The sequence below is a fragment of the Marmota flaviventris genome, chromosome 16 (genome assembly GCF_047511675.1).
Source record: "Marmota flaviventris isolate mMarFla1 chromosome 16, mMarFla1.hap1, whole genome shotgun sequence".
In the NCBI taxonomy this organism is placed as follows: Eukaryota; Metazoa; Chordata; class Mammalia; order Rodentia; family Sciuridae; genus Marmota; species Marmota flaviventris.
The window spans coordinates 61,764,874-61,785,129 of record NC_092513.1 but is presented as its reverse complement, the minus strand read 5'-3'; the positions used below and the strand labels follow the sequence as shown (position 1 = coordinate 61,785,129).

Genomic DNA, 20,256 nt, shown 5'->3' with positions numbered 1-20,256 from the left:
AAAGACTCATGAAAATAATGAAAGTTTAATTGACATGAGGTCCTTATTAGACTTAACTTTATGAAACTTCTTTCACTCTAAATTCAGAATTACTAGTATTTAAGCAAGAATTACTTTAAGGCCTCGGGTTTTAGCTCAGTGGTGGAGCACTTGCCTGGCATGCATGAGGCACTGGGTTCAATTCTTGGCACCACATAAAAATAAATAAATAAAGATATTGTTTCCATCTACAACAACAAAAAAAAAGAAAGAAAGAAAAGAATTACTTTAACTGCCCATTCATATTTATATGTGGAAAGACTTACAGCATTGTTATCTATCTGCTATGTCATGTCATCTATGTGACAGATACACTTTAAGTGCTGCAAAGTTAAAAATTTTGGAGTAAATGGAAGGATGTTATCTAAATAGCACTCCACAAATGTTTTGTTCTATTAGGCATTATGCTTTATAGTCAGTTCTATTCAGTGTAGCCATTCTATAATCTAGTTTTTGCTAGTCTTCAAGATAAGGAGCTCATGACAAACTGTAAATCAACATAGTACTTTCTTCATCAAAAAGGAAAAAAGTGCTGTGGAAAAATGTCAGCTAAAATTAATAGTCAGCTAAAATGAACAGTGTGCTTAATGTCATCCTTTATTTCCACTTGTAGCACAAGCACTCTTTTTGTGAGGGATCAGTAATAAATAAATTACAGATGACCTCACTCCATGGACCACACTTGGAGCAGTAGTTTTAGGTCATGTATATCAGACATGAGGGTGTTACAGGAACACATGCCCTGATTAATATAGCCTATTTGTATAAAATGTGTGGTTCTTTTAAATTTGCATACTTCTGTAGTCATTTTCCCTTTAGTCTTTTCCCATAGTCTGATTCCACATTACCTTCCTATAGCAAATTCTATCTAATAAAAATGTTTGTTACCAATAATTGCTTATGCTACCATGCTGAGAATTCATAGTTAGAAGCCTGATCTTACTCATAAACCATAATTATGATAATGGAAAAATGGGTACCTCTCTGTCATATAACACCCCCACATAATTTCTGATACTTACTAACTGCCAAAGTAGAGGTTTTGTTAGTAACTTTTCCAGACACTGGTTTTATCATTTTAAAACAATGTCCATTGTACAAACATTAAATGCCAGTGATTGTCATAAGAGCTATTCTTCTTTTTCTGATCTTTGCCAACAATCTGGCCTTGTTTCTTAAGCAACTGCTGCTATAAACTTTCCTTACTTAACAAAATGTTTCATCATAATAAATAAATAAGCTGTTTTTTTATTTTGTTTTTTGTTTTGAGATAGGAGACCTGTAAAAAAAAAAAGTGATATATTATTACCCACTGGTGTTCACTAAGTGATTTGTGTGTCCTAAAATATACAGAACAACCAGTATTTTTGAATCCTCATTTTGTCCTTGTTAAAATAGTAAATTGTACTATTTTACCACAAATACATTGTCATAATTTGTGAAGCTTCCTCAGTTTTATATTTCAGATGCTATGAAAATACAAATATTAGTACATGCTTATATGGAAATTGTAACATTTAATGTATCAAGAAGTCCAAAAACAACCTGAATATTTAAGCCATATTATACCAGAATTTTTAACTGAGTGGCTTATGTGATGTTAACTGTTCATAAGTAGGATCTGTTTATAAGATCTTCTTCCTAGAAGATCACCTTAGGAAGTTTTAAAGCAAACCTTTTTTTTTTGGGGGGGGGGGAGGTGCCAAGGATTGAACTCATAGGCACTCAGCCACTGATCCATATCTCCAGCCCTATTTTGTATGTCATTTAGAGACAAGGTCACATTGAGTTGCTTAGCACCTTGAATTTGCTCAGGCTGGCTTTCAACTTGCAATCCTCCTGCCTCAGCCTCCTGAGCCGCTGGGATTACAGGTGTGCACCTGGGTACCCAGCTTCAAGCAAACCTGTAATTAGAATTATAGAGATTGAAGAAAAAGATTACTTAGAGTGTTATGTGTGTGAACATGTTTGATCATTAGACTCTAGACTCAATAGAGCATTTTATAGAGTAGTTTGCTTATTGGCCTACTAACGATTTCTCTACTTTGTATGTAAAGTTAAAATGTAAATGGCCTTTTTTTGTTCCTTTCCAAATGGTATATTTTAATAACTTTCAGTGTATTTGTTAGGATGTAATAAAGGTTTGATGTTTTATTTCCATAAAACACTGACCATTTATAACCCAAGAATCTATACACCCAGGTTGTTAGTGACTTCCTTGATAAAGCCTATTTCTGAAATTTTTGAATAATAGCAAGCATCATGTTTAGTGCTTATCTTTTATATATCCCTTTATTATCAATACTTCAAAATAGCTATTTAGGAATCTTATGTTCAGAAGATTGAGCATACACCACAATAGACAATCAGGTATTCTTTAATTACTACTTAAGAGAAGTTTTGTTATAGTGTTTTTTGCATGCCCTGTTTTCTCCTCCTTTTGTAGCATGGATGCTTTACACACAGAGTTCTAAATTTTAATTTTTAAAAGATTTCCTTATGTAATTACCATCAGTTTGCTTCTACCAATATCTTAAAATTCATAGTTTTTAAAGTTAAAATCTTAGTTTAAATCAATACAGACTTTATCATGTGTTTTAAGTGAATTAATTATATTAACCTAGTCTGAAAACCTAAGAATTTTTAATTTCAGTTGGCATTATAATTACAGAAAAATATGTAAGATTTTAAGTAGAGGTAAAAGTGGAAATTATGAATATATAATTTAATGTAAATTGTAAAAGTTCACTCTTTATCAGTGTCTATAGAAATCACTTTCTGCATCTTGACTTGTGCAGCATGCACATCTATATATAAAAATGGAAAATTGTAGTTGCAGCTGCAATGTGCTCTGGATGGTTGCACAAAACACATTTTAAGTGTTTAAATTTTGAAATCCATGTAAATGTAGGGCTGGGGATATAGTTCAGTTGGTAGAGTGCTTGCCTCGCTTGCACAAGGCCATGGGTTCATTCCCCAACACCACAAAAAAAAAAAAAAAAAAAGAGAAGTTCATGTTAAAATAATAGAAATGTCAAGTATATTTGCCCCCCAAATGCAAAAGTTATTTATCACAAATACCCAGATTAGTTGTTTTTAATGTTAACTTGATGGTTTTTCTTAAAAACTGAATTTCTATCAGTGAGTAATGAAAAGTGAGCCTGTCACATAATTAGTATAGTTAGATATTGCTGAATGTTTAAGACAAAAACTCTATACAAAGGATATATTTGGGCAGAACCCTAAATACTCTTTTGCTTTAAAACACTAATTATATGTGTTTACATTTGAATGAGTTCAGCTTGAGCTCCATCATCCTGCCTGCAGAAAAATGTTTTATCATCATAATTTGAAAGACTTCCATGTGATGTTATACATTCATGATGAAATATTTGAGGCTGGGTTGATTTTGTCAGTTTCCTTTGGTGACATCAAAATTTCTGTTGTATTACTTGTCCTATTTTCAAGAAGGAAAACTTTAATGTTTGTGGAATGAATTTCTGTGTTAGAACAATTTTAGTGTAAATAGAGTGTGGTGGTTCTTGATTTTTATTTCTATTTCATGCATAGATTTTATTTTAAGACTTAATATTTTCAGCTATTGATTATATTCTCTTCCCTCTCCATCTCACACCTATGCTCTCAGCTGTAATTTTCTTGCCAATATCTATTAGTATAAAACTATAATGAAAATAAATCAAAATAAATGCTCACGTGACATACTTACTTTCAAAGAGAAGTGTAATTACTTTTTGCCAATAAAACACTTAACATTCTGGAGAATGGAGAATTGAGGTTTACAGATGTAAGCTTAGAAGAGACAGTATTAAATTATCTAATTTCCCTTTATTTACCTTTTTATTTTTTTTAGCTACATTTCACATCAATTTGGGGATGTGAAAATTGTAAAGGTTTGTTTCTTAAATACTGATGCATTTTTTAAATGTTACTTTCTTAAATACTGATGCATTTTTTAATGTAACTAATAACTATGTTTATATAATTCTTAATTATAAATATAGTAGTTTTGGTTAGTGAACTACTGCAGAACAAAGGAAAATCAACTAAAGGGGTACTGCTGCTGAATGTTGTAAAACTTTCTTCCCAGTGAGGCCCTAGAAAATCTCTTAAACTGAGGTTCTCAGGTTTTCTTATTATATCTGTTTTTTCTAGTAGAAGAGTCTTGCTTAGAGAGCAATCTCAGCTGGAAGACTAGGATTAGAGATTATTAACCACAAACCTCCTAACTCACGGGATACTCCTCCATAAACTAACTGCTTCAACAAATGGTTTTTTGTCTTTATCCATTTGAAAAGAAATACCAAGATTTGAGGAAAATGACTAAATTAAAGCCAAAAATTGAAGGTAATTTGTCAATGTCCTTGAGAAAACAAAAAACAGTAGATCCACCACCATATCAAGAAAAGACTGCTGTAAAAGAGAGTAACAAGAGGCCAAAAAGTCCTTGAAATTCAAGTATATGATCACTAAAGTAAATATTCTATACAGTACTGAGGAATAGACCAGACATTGCTGAAGATCTAATAAGAGATCTGGAAGAAGAGTGTATGAAACATACAAAAACAAAAACATTGGAACGACACGAAAAACAGCAAAAAAAAAAAAAAAAACCAACCAACAAAATGAAACCCACCCAGAACATATTTTATTCACATTCCAAAAAAGAGCAAATACCATGAAGAAAAATTTAATTTGTGAAAAGTGACATTTAACTGAAGAAAGATGTATGTTTTCAAGTCAAAAGGAATCTTTCTTTTTCTCCCCTACCCCATGAAAGAGGACAGGGGGACCAAAGGGGGAAAATGCACAACACAAATCACAACTTTAAGGACAAGGATTTATTTTTAAATTTGTTGAAACAGAAATGTTAGAAATAAAAGCAAAAAAGATTTGTCGACAAACTCAGGATTTTGATGAAAAATCTAGAATGACAGCAATAAGCACTTGGTTTACATTAATACAGAAGATCATAATTTGTGGAAAATGTTTTCAAGGAAAAAATTAGATTCTTAACACAATTGTAATGAAAAAAAGAGAGACAGAGATAAGCAAGGTGCAGGGGCAGAGTAAAAGGGGTGGCACATCTGAGCTACCAGCTTTATTTATATCCATAGGCTACATTATTCCCAGAAAATGAATGTTTAAGATTTCAGGGCTGATAAGACTCTAGCACCGAGCCTCCTCTTGAAGGACATTATTATAGCAGCTAGGCATTGAGCATATATTAGTCATCTTATTAGTTCCAGAAAAGAACTGTAGAATATTCCAAATGTGAATTAACAGGGCGCCTGTTATCTTCCAGAAGTTTGCTCACCAAAAGAATGCTGCCTTGTACATATCCACAACCAGAACCCTTACACACAATGTGTGAATTAGATTCTCAGAGTTCACTATGTCATGCTATTGATGGTACGAAGGTATTTGTCTCTTGATGAGAAAGGAAAATGGCAAAAACTATAAGGAAATGACCGTGTCATGGGGTAAATATGAAGCAGCTGAATGTGGCATGATTTTGTTGCTGAAGGCATATATGAACATGCTTTCTGAAATGACAGTAGTAGCTGAGATAATTTAGAAGGACCTAGAAGTAAAAACTGAGGCTTAGAAGTTGTTCATTAGTTCTAAGTAAATTCAAACAAATCTTGAAGTGTAATTCTTTCAAATAAGCTATAAAAATGATTGTTTTGGGTAGTGAGATTATTTAGGGTGGTGGTTGATTCCCTTCTTAACACATTTCTTATTTTTATGATTTTCTAATATGAACTGTCTTATTTTTATAACAAACACATCAATAAATACTGTTTTAAAATAAATGAAGCAAAAAAAATCACTTGAAGTATAGATTATGATTTTTTAAGCACTAGCCCATTCCAATTGTAAAGATAGTTTGTTCTTATTATTTGTAGTATTCAAAGAATACGTAAATCTTGGTTGAGTGCCTTAAATGCATGCACATAAACAAACTTTATGTTGTAGGGATTTTGACAATGGAAATAATTCATACAGCCATCTTTTCCCACTCTGCTTTTTAAAAATAGCTATATTAACCGTAAGAGCTCATATTTTAGCACTCCTGGACTGTCTATAGGTTTGATCCTCGATTCTTGGATCTTGAGATCTTGAGCAAATCAGTTAACCTGTGTGTGCGCAGGTTCCATATCTATAAGATAAGGATCACAGTAGATACCTTGTGGAATTGTGGTAATAGTTCAATGAGTTAATACATGGATACATGAAAACTTGACTGAGCATTCGCAGTTAATACATATTATCTTTAAAAATAGTGATAAGCTATCACATTAGACATTTATTTAAAAGGAAATATTCATAATTATACATAGTGTTTTCAGCTTTAATATTCTCAAACTTAAAATATAATTTGTGTTTATCATTATAGAAATGGAAAATTACATCCAGATTCACTAGTTTAAGTCACTTAAAGTACTCAAGGCATGAATGTTCCTTTAAGAATTGTTAATAGTGATGAATGAGTTATTTTTGTCTGTATGTAAAAATGCATTCAGGTAAACCAACTCATTTATATCTGAGTTGTGAACATTTCAAAATCAAGATAATGATAAACAAATACCAAGTTCATATTTGAAATTCAACCTCAGATGGGTATGTTTAATTTGTAGGACTATTCCCCAAAGCACTTTACATGTAAATTGATTATAGTAAGTATGCTATATTATGAAATAAAGACAGAAGATGTTTGAATGCTTATGGAAATCTCATTTTAGTGGACATTTGTACAGTTAATCATGCAGGATGATGGTTGTGAGTACCAATATCAGAGAAACTTGGCTTTGGAGAGCTTTGTTACTTAGTAGCTTTATGGTCTTGGATAAATTTATTAAGAGTATTAACTTGTTAAATAGAAGCATTATGAGCATGTAAGATGGACAGGTAAGTGAGACAATTAATAGAACTTGTATAAATACAGTGTTCATTTTACCGAGGCTAATTTTCAATAAAAGTTTTGATTTAGTTATAAAAATATTTGTAAAATCATTACATACTAGCATTAAATTATAGTTGGCAAGTGAAAGTCTTACATTTTTATTACCATCTATCCCTTTATTACTCTCTTTTCATTAATTTTTCTACTCTCTCCTCTTCAAGGAATACTAAAATATACTTTATACAAGTGGTTGTGTGACTGATACTTCATATTTAAAATATAAAAGTGCCTGGAGTCAGCTCGAGGACATAGTTCAAAGTTAAACAAATATGAAAAGTTATGGGATTAGATTTAGGGTTTTTTAAATTGTCATATACTTCATTATGTTTAGCAGAAGTGTATGTTACATAATTTTTTAATAGACATTTTTTCCTAGGCAGGGAGTTAATATAATTTGCCAATACTGTAGTTGGCAAATGAAAGTCTTACATTTTTATTACACCCTACTCCTTTATTTCTCTCTTTATTTACTCTCTACCCCTTTAGTAGATTGTTCAAACTCAAACAAATATGAAAAGTTATGGGATTAGATTTGGCACATGGTATGTGCCAGGTATGTCCCAAGCACTTCACATAAATTAGTTCATTTAATCCTCATGACAACTCTGCAAATATTAATCCCTAATAATAGATTACTGATCTGTTAAGTAGCAGAGAAAACATTTGAACCTAAGGCTGATGCCAGAACCTGTGTGTTTTTCTACTGTTCCAGGCTGTTTGTTACTCTGTATGGGAACTTCAGAGTCAGATGATTTTGATGCAAGCATATAACTGAAGCATGGTTTAGTAATTGTACATTTACTTGATTTAATCACACAGTATGAAGTGTACATGACTAGTCTCTTTATTTTGTATACAAATGTAACACTTTCTGTACCCAAGGGTACTCAAAAATGAAATGAATTAGTGTATTTCTTGGTTTGTATTTTGCCATAGACACTACTATCAATTAATATAAAATCCATGATGAGCGAATACATTTTCATACATAATGAGCCTCTGGGTTCAATCCCCAGTACCAAAGTAAATTAATTAAACTCTTTAAAAAATAAATCCACCTTGAGCATAGGTCCTAAAAGCAGAGCAAGTAAAAAACATTAGGTGCTGTTCCCATTTACAGAATGACACAGATCAAGTTAATCAAAACCTTCTTCAATGAAATATTGAATCTACAGCATGCTTAAGATAAAAGCCAACCACTTGATTTCAAACCAAGTAGATTCTATGTTTAGAAACCCAGAAAATATATTTCATTGAAATATAGAAGAAACACAGTATCACCATATCAGTCCAGAAATTATTCTGTGAGGACAAGAAAGAGAATTTGGATAAATTTTGCTGTTCTTTCCATTGCTTAAGTCCCACCATGTTTGCAAATAACAGCTAACAGATGCCGGCTCTTGAAAGCCTATGTGTCAAGTCATTTCTCATTGAATGTTTTTGGAATTTTTATGTTAGATTTTATTTATCTATTCATACATTCTGCTACATGTTTATATCTGAATAATCCGGACAATTTTCATTCTGGATAGTCATTTATTTGATCGTGTGAATACCATGGTGAAAGGAAGATGATATAGGAATGGACAAATCAGAACCCTCACTAGTCACATCATCACAGAATTTTAGTCGAAAGATAGAATAGCCTGATTCTGCTTTGAACCAAAGTTTACAGTACACTTTTAATGGAAATTAGTGGCAATGGTTGCTAAAAGTAAAAATTAATTTGAATGATCCAAGGTTGACTGAACTTACAGAATCCAGGACAACCTTTATGTTGAAATCTCCCTAATTACCTACTTAAATATACCACTATTTGGCAAGTTAATAAAGGCAATTACATATTTTTAATTTTTTTTTCAAAATCAGAATCCAAAGGAATCCTTTACATTGAAATTGATGTGTCTCGAGTCTTTTTTTTAATGCTTTTATACCTGATCTTAGCCAAAAGACTGATAAGCAATTATGCTTTTATTAGTTTCTTGTAGTTGTACATAATAATTGGGCTTATTTTGACATCATAAATGCATGGATTTAATTTACTCCTTTTCAGTCCCTTAAGCTCCACCTTCTTTCCCCTTCCTTCCTCCCCCTAATCTTTGTCTTCTCTTGTATTGTCTTCCTTCCAATCACTTATTTATTTTTTTTTAAAGAGAGAGAGACAGAGAGAGAGAGAGAGAGAGAGAGAGAGAGAGAGAGAGAGAGAGAGAGAATTTTTTAATATTTATTTTTTAGTTATTAGCAGACACAACATCATTGTTTGTACGTGGTGCTGAGGATCGAACCCGGGCCGCATGCATGCCAGGCGAGCACGCTACCACTTGAGCCACATCCCCAGCCCCCACTTATTTATTTTTAATGGGTGCTTTATAGATGTACATAAAGGTGAAGTTCACTGTGATATATTAATACATGCACATTAGTGAGTATCCATACATCCTTCCTTTTTATGTTCATGCAATTTTAGTTGAAACAACCTAATCATGTCTGCAAATGTTGCCAGTGTCCAGATTTTATTCATTGCATCTTCATAGTGTGATTTAAAGAGTTATGTGTTTTAAAGTATTTGCTTTTTTCAAATTCAAATTTTCTGTTTGCATATGGTGACTTTAGTGTTGAGAAGAAAAGACTTTCCTGTGGTGATTTTGCAAGATTTCAATGACAATTGAATAGGATATCATAATGTTAATTTTCCTTATTCTGATCAATTGTAATTTTTGTCAAGAACTGAGGTAAACATTGGATTTCTTTTCACAGATTTTCAGCACATAATTTTGACAGAAATATCTTATATGAATTCTCAAAATCGTTTACATGTTAATTTTGCCCATACTTTTCAAACCTCACTTTTTATCACTTTTATAAATGTTGATGTTTTCTGTACAGCGTACTTTCTCATGCACTATTATACCTACCTGTTTGTGTAGACAGATGCATAGATACAGTATTTCATGTAGGTTCTCCAATGTTCCTTTCTTTCACATTAAACACTTTTATCAGTTTTCCCCTTTATCTTGATTGCTACTAGAATAAGCATTTTATTTCATTTTCATAATATATATATATATATATATATATATATATATATATACACATATACATACAAATAATTATAAACACTGCTACATAAAAATGGTGCTATTGTATAAAATAAACTTGTGGCTGACTACAAAACTTCAATTGATGTATAAAATCAAAAGCTCAATTAAGGAAAATAGGCATTTCAGTGTATAATTTATGAAAGGGGAGGTTGTGTGGAAGCTGAAGGTAGCTTATGAAGCTAATCAAATGTAACTGTACTCCCATAGGAAGTCATGACACATGTGAGATGTTGGCCATCTCTTCTAATAATGAGTTTAGAATGAATGTTGTAGTTGTGACCTGAAAACAACACAGAACTACATAGTGAATGAATTTGTATTTGATATTTTTATCTCATCCTAATTTTTTATTTTTATTTTGTCATTTTTTTAAAAATAAACGACAGAGGAATGCAGTACAATTCTTATTACACATATACAGCACAATTTTTTCATATCTCTGATTGTATATAAAGTATCTTGACACCAATTTGTGTCTTCATACATGTACTTTGGATAATGATATCTATCACATTCCACTTAATTTATCCCCCAGATGATTTCTTGATTCTGTATTTTTTAAAAAAATTTAAAAATTTGTCAGTGGACTTTATTTTATTTATTTATATGTAGTGCTGAGAATCGAACTCAGTGTCTCACACATGCTTGGTAAGCACTCTACCAATGAGGCACAACCCCAGCCCTTGATTCTCTTTTTTTTGTTGTTGTTTTGTTTTGTACTGGGGATTGAACCCTTCTTAAGTATAAAATCTTTAAACTGGCTTCTCCCTGATCATGATTAAGCAGATGGAAAATAATGAGAAGCAACTGATTGAGAATCCATATATATGCATTGAAATTTGAGGAAGATGAAATACTATCCTAGTATAGCAAGAAGTAATGAAACATGGGGGGCAATGTAGAACATACTATGAAGTCATATACCCTGGGTTACATCCTACAATAGGTGAGCTTGAACCTTAATGGTTCTGTTGCTTGTCTCTTAAAATGGAATTATAATAGCTATTGTAAAGATTAGATATTGTTTGTTTGGAATACAGAACAACATAAAAACATCAAATATAAATTTATTCATTACGTAATTTTATATACTTTTCAGCCATCATTTACTGTATGGCTGATGCATTGCTGATTTCTTCTCTCATCTCAGGGCTCTTAGTTACTACTTAGTAGTAGTAAAGGTGATAGTCTAGATCTTGGGAAGATTTATACTAACTTGCGGCTCAAATAAGACAAGATGTAATATGGTCTGTAGTGCTGGCCACATTGTGTTTTAAGGCAACTATTTACCTAGGCAAGAACTGATGAAAACGTGAGCTGCAACAGAGGCAGTGGGAATAAAGAAAACATGGATTTCAGAGATATTCCAGAGATTGAAACTGAATGGTTGAATTTGGAAGTTGAGGAAATGAGAGAGTTGAAAATGACTCTGGTCAAGGTTTCAGAGGTCTCAGTATAGAGACAACAGACTCAATTGTTCTGGGTCCAATAAGAGATAGAAAATCTATGACCAGTGTGATTCTGCAATCTGTACAATCAGAAAAATGAGAAATTACACCCCAATTGATTCAAATGTATGAATTGCCAAGATCATTGTAATGCCATGTGTAGCTAATAAAAAAAAAAAGAAAGAAAAAAAAAGAAAATGACTCTGGAAAATTAAAAAAATAAAATAATATTTTAATAAATAAAAAAACTTCCTCTGGGATTGTTTAATTTGAGTAACTTTCTTGTTTGTATTTCTCAGGTAGGGAAGATTGGCTTAAGCAGCAAGTGGAAGTAGTTGTGGAAGGAAAGAATGCGTTAATGTTTTTAATCTTGAATTTGAGGTAATTGAAAGGAGTCCAGACAGTTGGTTGGCTGAATGTCAGAGGAAAAGATGGGAGGTAGAGACTTGGACTTAACTGTACTTTTATCATCATGGTATATTTAGTTTTATGTCAAAATCACACCCTCCTGAAATGTATGTGAATGTTAATAGAAAAATTAATTTCCTATAAATGTGTAATGTACAATGCAGATGGTTTCAAAAGTCTATCAAAACCTCTCTTCATGTTATTTTAGAGAGATTTCAAGGGGATAGATTTACTATGTATATTGTGATCTCCCCAAATTGGTCACATTTGGATTTTGATATGCAATAAATTATGAAAATTCATGGTAGATTCAGTCAAGCCTAAGAACAATTGGGATCTCCTATAACATTAACCATTCATTAAATGACATCAGTCTTACTCACAGATATCTAAAATTGTCATAAGTTATAAAAGAGCAACTTTCAAATATACTTAAGTATATTTGCTAAGTAATAAATGGAGCTTAATTATTATTTTTCATAGGAAATAAATTATTTAATAAAATTTTAATGAAACATTATAACAGTTGATTATTTATCACTATCTTTCCTAGTTTCCCAAATATGATTATTGGATTGTTGAGAGTAAATTGATATATGATATACATTAAAATTTTTTAAAGGTTCTTTTTTGTTACTTTATTTATTTTTGCAAATAAAGCTAACTTAGGGCCTCACCTCTGCTAGGCAAGCATTCTACCACCTAGCTATATCTCCAGCCTCTTGTTAGAAGTAACTTTATAAGCTCTTTTAAGTACAAGTTCGTATATAGTGATTAAACAGGTGTTAAAGACTTTTAAAAGTGTGACCGAATGGTAGCTTAGTATAATAATGAGCATGACCATTTTAGAGTATAGGAATCTGAGGGTTTGGAGACAGATGATTTTCTCACTTAAGCAGCCATCTATTAAGAAGAGCAGGACAAATGTTTTTTGTTTGTTTGTTTGTTTGGAAAACTACTGTTCCACTAGAATCCAGAACCTGAGTTCATCTATATTTCTCAGTGATTAAAGTAGATTTTAAAAATTGAGGAATATTCAAGGAAGGAAAAGGATTTCAGCCTATTCCACAAGTGAAAGGGCATCATGGAGGTGATGGTCTTTGCTGAGGTTCAGAGGCTGGTGATCAGATTCTGCCTCTGCAAGCAGTATAAGATCAACACAGATGGTGCAGAGGAACTGTCAGAGTGTGGCTGGTAAGCATGTGACTTGGTACTCCAGGTGAGATCGAGTTCGTTCACCCAGGGAAATTGCTAACTTGTTAATTTTAGACCTTATAGTTTTTCTTTAAAACAGGACATATCTTTTTTTAAAAGAACCATTAGGAGGAGGGAGTCAGGATATTTACACTGAAGAACATACATTCAATTGATGAATCAAGAACATAAAAGACAAACTATGTATCTCTCAGTGTATACATGTATGAGTAACTCCCTTAAGAGAATTTCTGTTTAAAGTTTAATGCATATATTCAAAAATTCAAACACTATGATATTTTCAATGAAGTATTGTAACATGTACTGTATAATTGAGCTGTTTTGATATGTATAGGTATAAAAAGGTCAGACGAAAAGAGCTGAGGAAATTACAAAGTGACATTACACAAAAAGAACAACACATACATGGAAAAATAAGCCATAACAATAATTTAAAAAGTTAATGGGAACATTTTATAACCGTGAACTTTTCAAAAATATTATTTTCCTAATGATAATAGTAATACATCTATTGTGCTAGGAATGTGGAAAATGTAGAATATCCTAAAGAAGAAAAGAAAAGTCACAATCCTTCCAAGTAGTTTCCTGCGGATACTATTTCAATATGTTTCTCTTGTTCCTTTTTTCTTACATACCTGCAAATATTGATATTCTACTATTTCCAAGTAACAGTACACCCTAAAATTCTTTTCCATTGTTGAATATCTGTTATATCAAGTCATGGGTAGCAACCTAAATATAGCCTCAATAGAGAAATTAATTTAAATTGTTATTAAGTGTAATATGCAGCTATTAATATAGCAAAGAAAATACAGGGTCAAAGTGTCCACAATCTATTGAAAGAGGGGAATGGTACCTACTGTGATTTCAGCTGCTTGTTTACATCATGGTTATTTTCATGCCTTTAAATATTTCCTGAAATTCCTGTGCATATTTCAGTACTACTTCTGAGAAAACTTCATTCATTCTCCATTCCTCCTGAGCTGCTCATTCTTGAGAGCACCCTGTGGGCATAGTATCTACTGCCATTTTAACAATTATTGTGCTATTTCACTTAAAAGTACAGTGCTTCTTGAGGCAGGGACTGTGATCTTTTCATTTTACCTTCCCTTAGCACCTAGCGCTCAGCCTAGTGGAGCTTGATAAATACTTACCCAAGACTGAGTCTAATGTAGAACATTGTACATTGTGTTTTATGGAACAATAAAAAGGGAACCCAATTTCCAGGAAAGCTAATAATCTACTGAGAAATAAGGTGAATAGAAACCATGAAAAACTAAATATTGAAAATTGCAAGGGGAGGAATGTTCTCAAGATCAGATTATAAATAAGATGTTCACGTATGTATTCTTTGATTCATTTTCTCAAGGACCAACATAAATATAGCCCCTAAATAGATGTTCAAATTAGTTGGACAAAGTTCTATGACTTCATAATGCATATTGCAATTTTAATGACTGCAAGTAGCATTTTTAATTTTTTTATACATGACAGTGAAATGTATTTTGACATATCATACATACTTGGAGTAAAACATCCCATTCTTATGGTTATACATAATTTAGAGTCACACTGGTTATGTATTCAGATATGAACATAGGAAAGCAAAGTCTGATTCATGCTTCTGTCTTTCATATTCCTATTCTCCCTCCCTTCCCTTTGTTCCCCTTTGTCTAATCCAAAGTACTTCTTATTCTTCCCTAAACCTGCCCTCCTTGTTGTGTATTAGCATCTACATATCAGAGAGAAAATTTGGCCTTTGGTTTTTTGCAATTGGTTTAATTCGCTTAGCATGATGGTCTCCATTTCCAACTTGGTCACATGGTGGTTCCATTCAAAGTTTTCTGAGGAATCTCCAAACTGCTTTTCAGAATGATTGCACCAACTGATGACTAAAAATAGCATTTTAAATGTATGCAGAGTTCCAATTCCAATTTTTTGTTACCATATAGATGAGTACATATAGAGTAAATACATCATTGAATGACACATTATAATGGTATGTGTGGGAATGTTACTATGTCCTCAAAAGAAAGATTGTGATCTCACAGAGATCCTAATACAGTGCCTGGTACCTTATGGACACTCAAAAATGTTTCTAGAATTTGAATTTTCCTTTGAAGAGAAAATTACAAGGTGTAATTTTTGTATTGTTAACTATTAAGCCAGGAGCTAGAGATACAGCTCAGTGGCATGTGTGAGGCCCTCAGTTCTATTCCCAGAACACATACACATGATATCAGTAAATTAAGTGTTTAATTATTACTTTGATGAGTTTAAGGAACTTCCCCCTGTCAGAGGTCTCCGTTTTCTTTTTCCTTAGAGTCCTAAGTTCTCTTTTCAGTTACAATCCATGAATACATTTGAGGTAAGAAAAGATGCCAACCCGGGAAGATAATCATTCTTTTTTGTTAAAGAAATTATAATAAAAAAGAATCTAGCAAGGCTTTGGCTATATTTATACAATAGGCTAGATGTAATTTAATAAAATTAAGCTTTCAAATAATTAAAGATACATAATAATTTAGCCCATTATTTATCCTATTGAACTAAAATGTTTATTAGTAACTGTCAAAATTGTAGATAACAAATTAAGGAACAGAGTACCTCTTTTCAAATGATATAACTATCTAATTTATCAGTTACAATCTTGATTATGTAACTGGAGATTATTTCTTTTAGTTTTTCACAGTTTGTTTTCCCCAAGAATCATGTTTTTGGTATGGTTAAATCCATTTTCCTATGGCTGCATGTGTATTTCAGTGGTAGAGCTTACCTTGCATGCACAAGGCCCTGGGTTCAATCACCAGCACTGGGAGGAAACTTAACCTTTACTTATAAAATATTGTTCTTCATAGGAATCATGTGATCATTTACATTTTTACTGACAAGTGCTTTGACACACACAAAATAATTTATCTTGTTTACTTACTTAAACCCTTTGATAGTTCTTACTCTTTTCATATTCAAAAGATTTATGTAAGTTAATTGTTCTTTCTCCAGAAAATATATGTGCAGATTTTTATTTTTATCATTTTGGTAGTTAACAATTGCCCTGAGTACAGAGTCCTCTGGTTTTTATGCATTTTTTATATATTTTGAATTTAACGTATACTTGTAGAAAGGTCAAAAGGAAAACATCATAAAGGACATTCTCTATAAATAGTTCTACAATACTGTACCAGAGTTCTTGCATACTTTTATTGCATGATGTACATGTAAATCTGAAAGGGTGTTGTCTGAGTTATTTAAAATATTTACTATATAAGCTATGTTTCTCCCTCTGTCTTATTTTTCTCATAATTGTATTTTGACCAACAAGACTTTACTTTTCTTATTCTAGATTCTGAAGAGGCTCAATCTGTCAATCCATCTAGTGTTGATGATCTTATTGACTCTGAAACAGAAGAGGACTCTCTCCTCTGTGAAAGTAAACAGATTCTTCCCACTAAAGCACATCTTCCATCTGCCCTAGATCAGTATGAGTTCAAAGATGATGATGATGAAGAAATTAGATAAAAGTATTGATGACAGGCAGATTCTTAGGAAAGAGCAACAAAAAGAAAATGAATCTGAAGCAGAAAGGATTAGTTTATTTGCAAAACAATTTTATTTCAAAGTAATTTATTTACAAAACAATCTATTTTAACCACTTAAAAGTAAAAAAAAAGTCATCTAGGGTTGTATTTAGTACTGAAAGTACTGATGAAGTTTTTCAGAACAAAAAGGTTTTTACTGCATGTTCTAGTCCTGAAACATCAAATTCTGATATACAAACCAAAAAGGAATATGAATATAAGCAGAAAGGCAAAGTCAAAAGAAAATTTAAAAACCAGAACAAAAATAAGAAAACCAAGAGCTAAATGAAGAAAAAGAGGAAAACATAAATTCCACAGTAACAAAATTGCACTAGACTTTTAAGAAAAGACCAGAGAAGAGGGGGATTTCAGGAAATCTTTTAGTCCAAAAGATGATACTTCATTACATTTATTTTATATTTCCACTGGTAAATCTCCCAAACATTCTTGTGGATTGAGTGAAAAACAGTCAACACCACTGAAACAAGAACATGCTAAAACATGTTTATCTCCAGGAAGCTCTGAATTGTCATTATAGTCTGATCTTGTTTGGTATGAAAATACAGAATCTGAATTCTTGCCTGAGAGTTCCTGTGTAAAATCTTAGAAGCATAAGGAAAAAAGCAAACATCAGAAAGATTTTTACTTAGAATTTGGTGAAAAATTAAATACCAAAATGAAGGATAAATATCATAGTCGAACATTTGAAAATTCTGATTGCACACTGAAAAAAAATGAATAAAGAGGGCAAAACACTAGGGAAAAAAACATAAATTTAAACAAAGATGGGGAAAAAAAGCACAGAAAAGAAATTGAAGGTGAAAAGGGAAAACAAAAAAATAACGATGGCACTAAGGAACTGCAGGAGTGTAGAATTTGATAGAGAATTTTGGAAAGAGAATTTTTTAAAGAGATGACACTGAAGATCTGTTTTTAAATATGGAGCATGAGTTCTTAACATTAGAAAAAAATCAAAATTGGAAAAAACATAAAAGATGATAAACCAACAAAGGAAAAGCATACCTCAAAACAGAGGAACTTTAAAGAAGAAAGGGAAAAGATTAAAGAAGAAAAGTGAAAATCTTTCAAGGAAGACAAGATAAAAGATATAAAAGAAGAAAGAGAAAATGTACCTACAGATAAAGAAACAATTCAGCTCTTCACGTTTAAGTGTAAATGAGGGACGTGTAGGACTAACATAGAAAATGAAATGGACATTGATAAACAAGAAAAGCACATGAAAGAAAGTAAGAAAAAAATCTGAGAAAGGATTTCCAACTAAAGAGAAAGATTTTGAAAAGACAGAAAAATATTTGAAAAAGAAAAGATAAAATATGAGCAAAAGTCAGAAAAGGACAAATTAGATTTTAGTGACTGTGTTGAGAGAATAAAAGAAAGGGACAAACTATAATCACATCACACAGAAAAATGCCATAAAGAAGGTGAGAATATTAAAAATAGTACTACTAAAAAAAAACTCATGACAGGGTCTGCGATTGTGGCTCAGAGGTAGAGCATGCTCGCCTAGCATGGGTGGTACCCGGGTTCAAGTCTCAGCACCACATAAAAATAAAGGCATTGTGTTGTGTCCATCTACAAAAAAAAAATTCTCTCTCTCTCTCTCTCTCTCTCTCTCTCTCTCTCTCCCTCCCTCCTTCAAAAACACAAACAAAAAAAAACCTCAGACATAGAGGAAAGTAGAAAATAGTTGGATAGAAAACATGACAAAGAAAAAACTGAAAAAGAGGCATTTAGCAAAAAACAAAGAAAAACACTTGGAGAAAAGTTATAAACAATCAGATAACAGTGAGTATACTAAATCAGAAAAAGACAGAAGTAAAGACAAAGACAGGGAAGTAGATAAAAAGGAAAAGTCCAGAGACAAAGTATAAATACAGCTAACTCCAAACACTTAATGGGAGAGAAAAAGTCAAGTAGAGTAGACAGTAGTAGTAAAGCACAACATGAGAAAACTTCATCCCTTAAAATAAAAAACAAAAGATGAACCTTTGAAAATCCAGATGGAAAAGAAAAAGATAAAAAAGAGATATAGATAGATAGATACAAAGAATGAGACAAACAAAGATAAAATTCAACTAAATAGTTTAGTCAAAATAAAAATCTGAAACAGAAAAGTCTAAATATAAGTCCTCTCTAGCATTAAAAGATATTCCACCTAAAGAAAAGAGGTTAGTGAATGATGATTTTATGCAGACAAGTTTTGAACAAATGCTTAACCTTAAAGACCTAGGAATAGAACAGTGGCACAAAAAAACATAAGGAAAAAATTAAGCAAAAAGAAAAGGAACAATTAAGAAATCGAAAATTGTTTAGAAGTTAAAGTGAAAGATAAAGAAAAAGCAAAACATGCCGTAGTTGAATCAAAAAACAAGGAGCTTCCTAGGTCAAAGGGTTCAGAACTGGTTGATGCTTATACCAAAGAGAAACAGTCTAAGGACACTGTAACTAATAGATCACAGTCTGTTGACATAAAAAATGTAATTACTTTAGGGAATTCATCTTTTGTTTCAGACAGTAGTTTAAATAGGTCTCTTAGATCAGAAAGTGAAAAGCCCGGTTTCAGCTCCAGATCTGTATCCATGATTTCTGTTGCTAATTCAGAAGATTCCTGCCATACTACCATGACAACTCCAAAGCCTCTGGTTGAATATAACTCTGACTTTATGTTATAGGGTTCCAAGTCCCAAATATCATTTTCCCAGTCACCATTTTTGCCAATTGCCAAATCTCCAGGCCTTCACTAAAGGGAGTTGGACAGCCTTGCTGAACTGCCAGAATGGATTAAACCACAATATGCTAATAGACTTGCAGCATCCCATCTCAGGTCATCGTCTGTAGAACATGTTAAACTAGTTATAAATGAGGGGAGACCTTTTGTAGAAGTTCAAAGATATAGCATGCCATCGGTCATTTGTGAACATACAAAACAATTCCAAACAGTATCAGAAGAAAGCAGTTATGGTTACTGAGTGGAAATTGAAGTGGTTGCAGGAAGCGGTTCATTGAGGGCATGACAATGGAGTATATATTTTGTATCTGGAGAGTGGAGTTTTTCTCTCTCTCTGCTTTCTGATCACCTGGTGTGCTGCTTTCCTCTTCCACTCTGCTGTCATGTTGTTCCTGCCTTCTCTGAAGCCCAGAGGAATGGAGCTGGCTGCCTATGGCTTATAATCTCTGAAATCGTGATCCCTCAAATAAACTTTCCTCACCTAAAATTGTTCTGGTCAGACCCTTTAGTCATAGCAGTGAAAAAGCTGACTAAAATGGAAATTATCCCTTGTTGTTGTAACTCCACATTCACATTGTTCAATTTGAACCATCATGGCAAGTGCTCATTTTGGCCAAATGTTATGGTTTAGAAATGAGGTGTCTCTAAAAATCTGAATATGAAAAAATACAAGAAAGTTTAGAGGTAAAATTATTGGGTATGGCACTCTTAACTTAATCAGTGCATTAATTCC

General features: G+C 32.3%; 1 pseudogene; it reads left to right on the top strand.

Annotated features, from left to right (window-relative positions):
• Positions 1-19,764, top strand: part of LOC114081366 (ankyrin repeat domain-containing protein 12-like) — a 48,983-nt pseudogene extending 29,219 nt beyond the window's left edge.
• Positions 19,765-20,256: the final 492 nt, after the last annotated feature.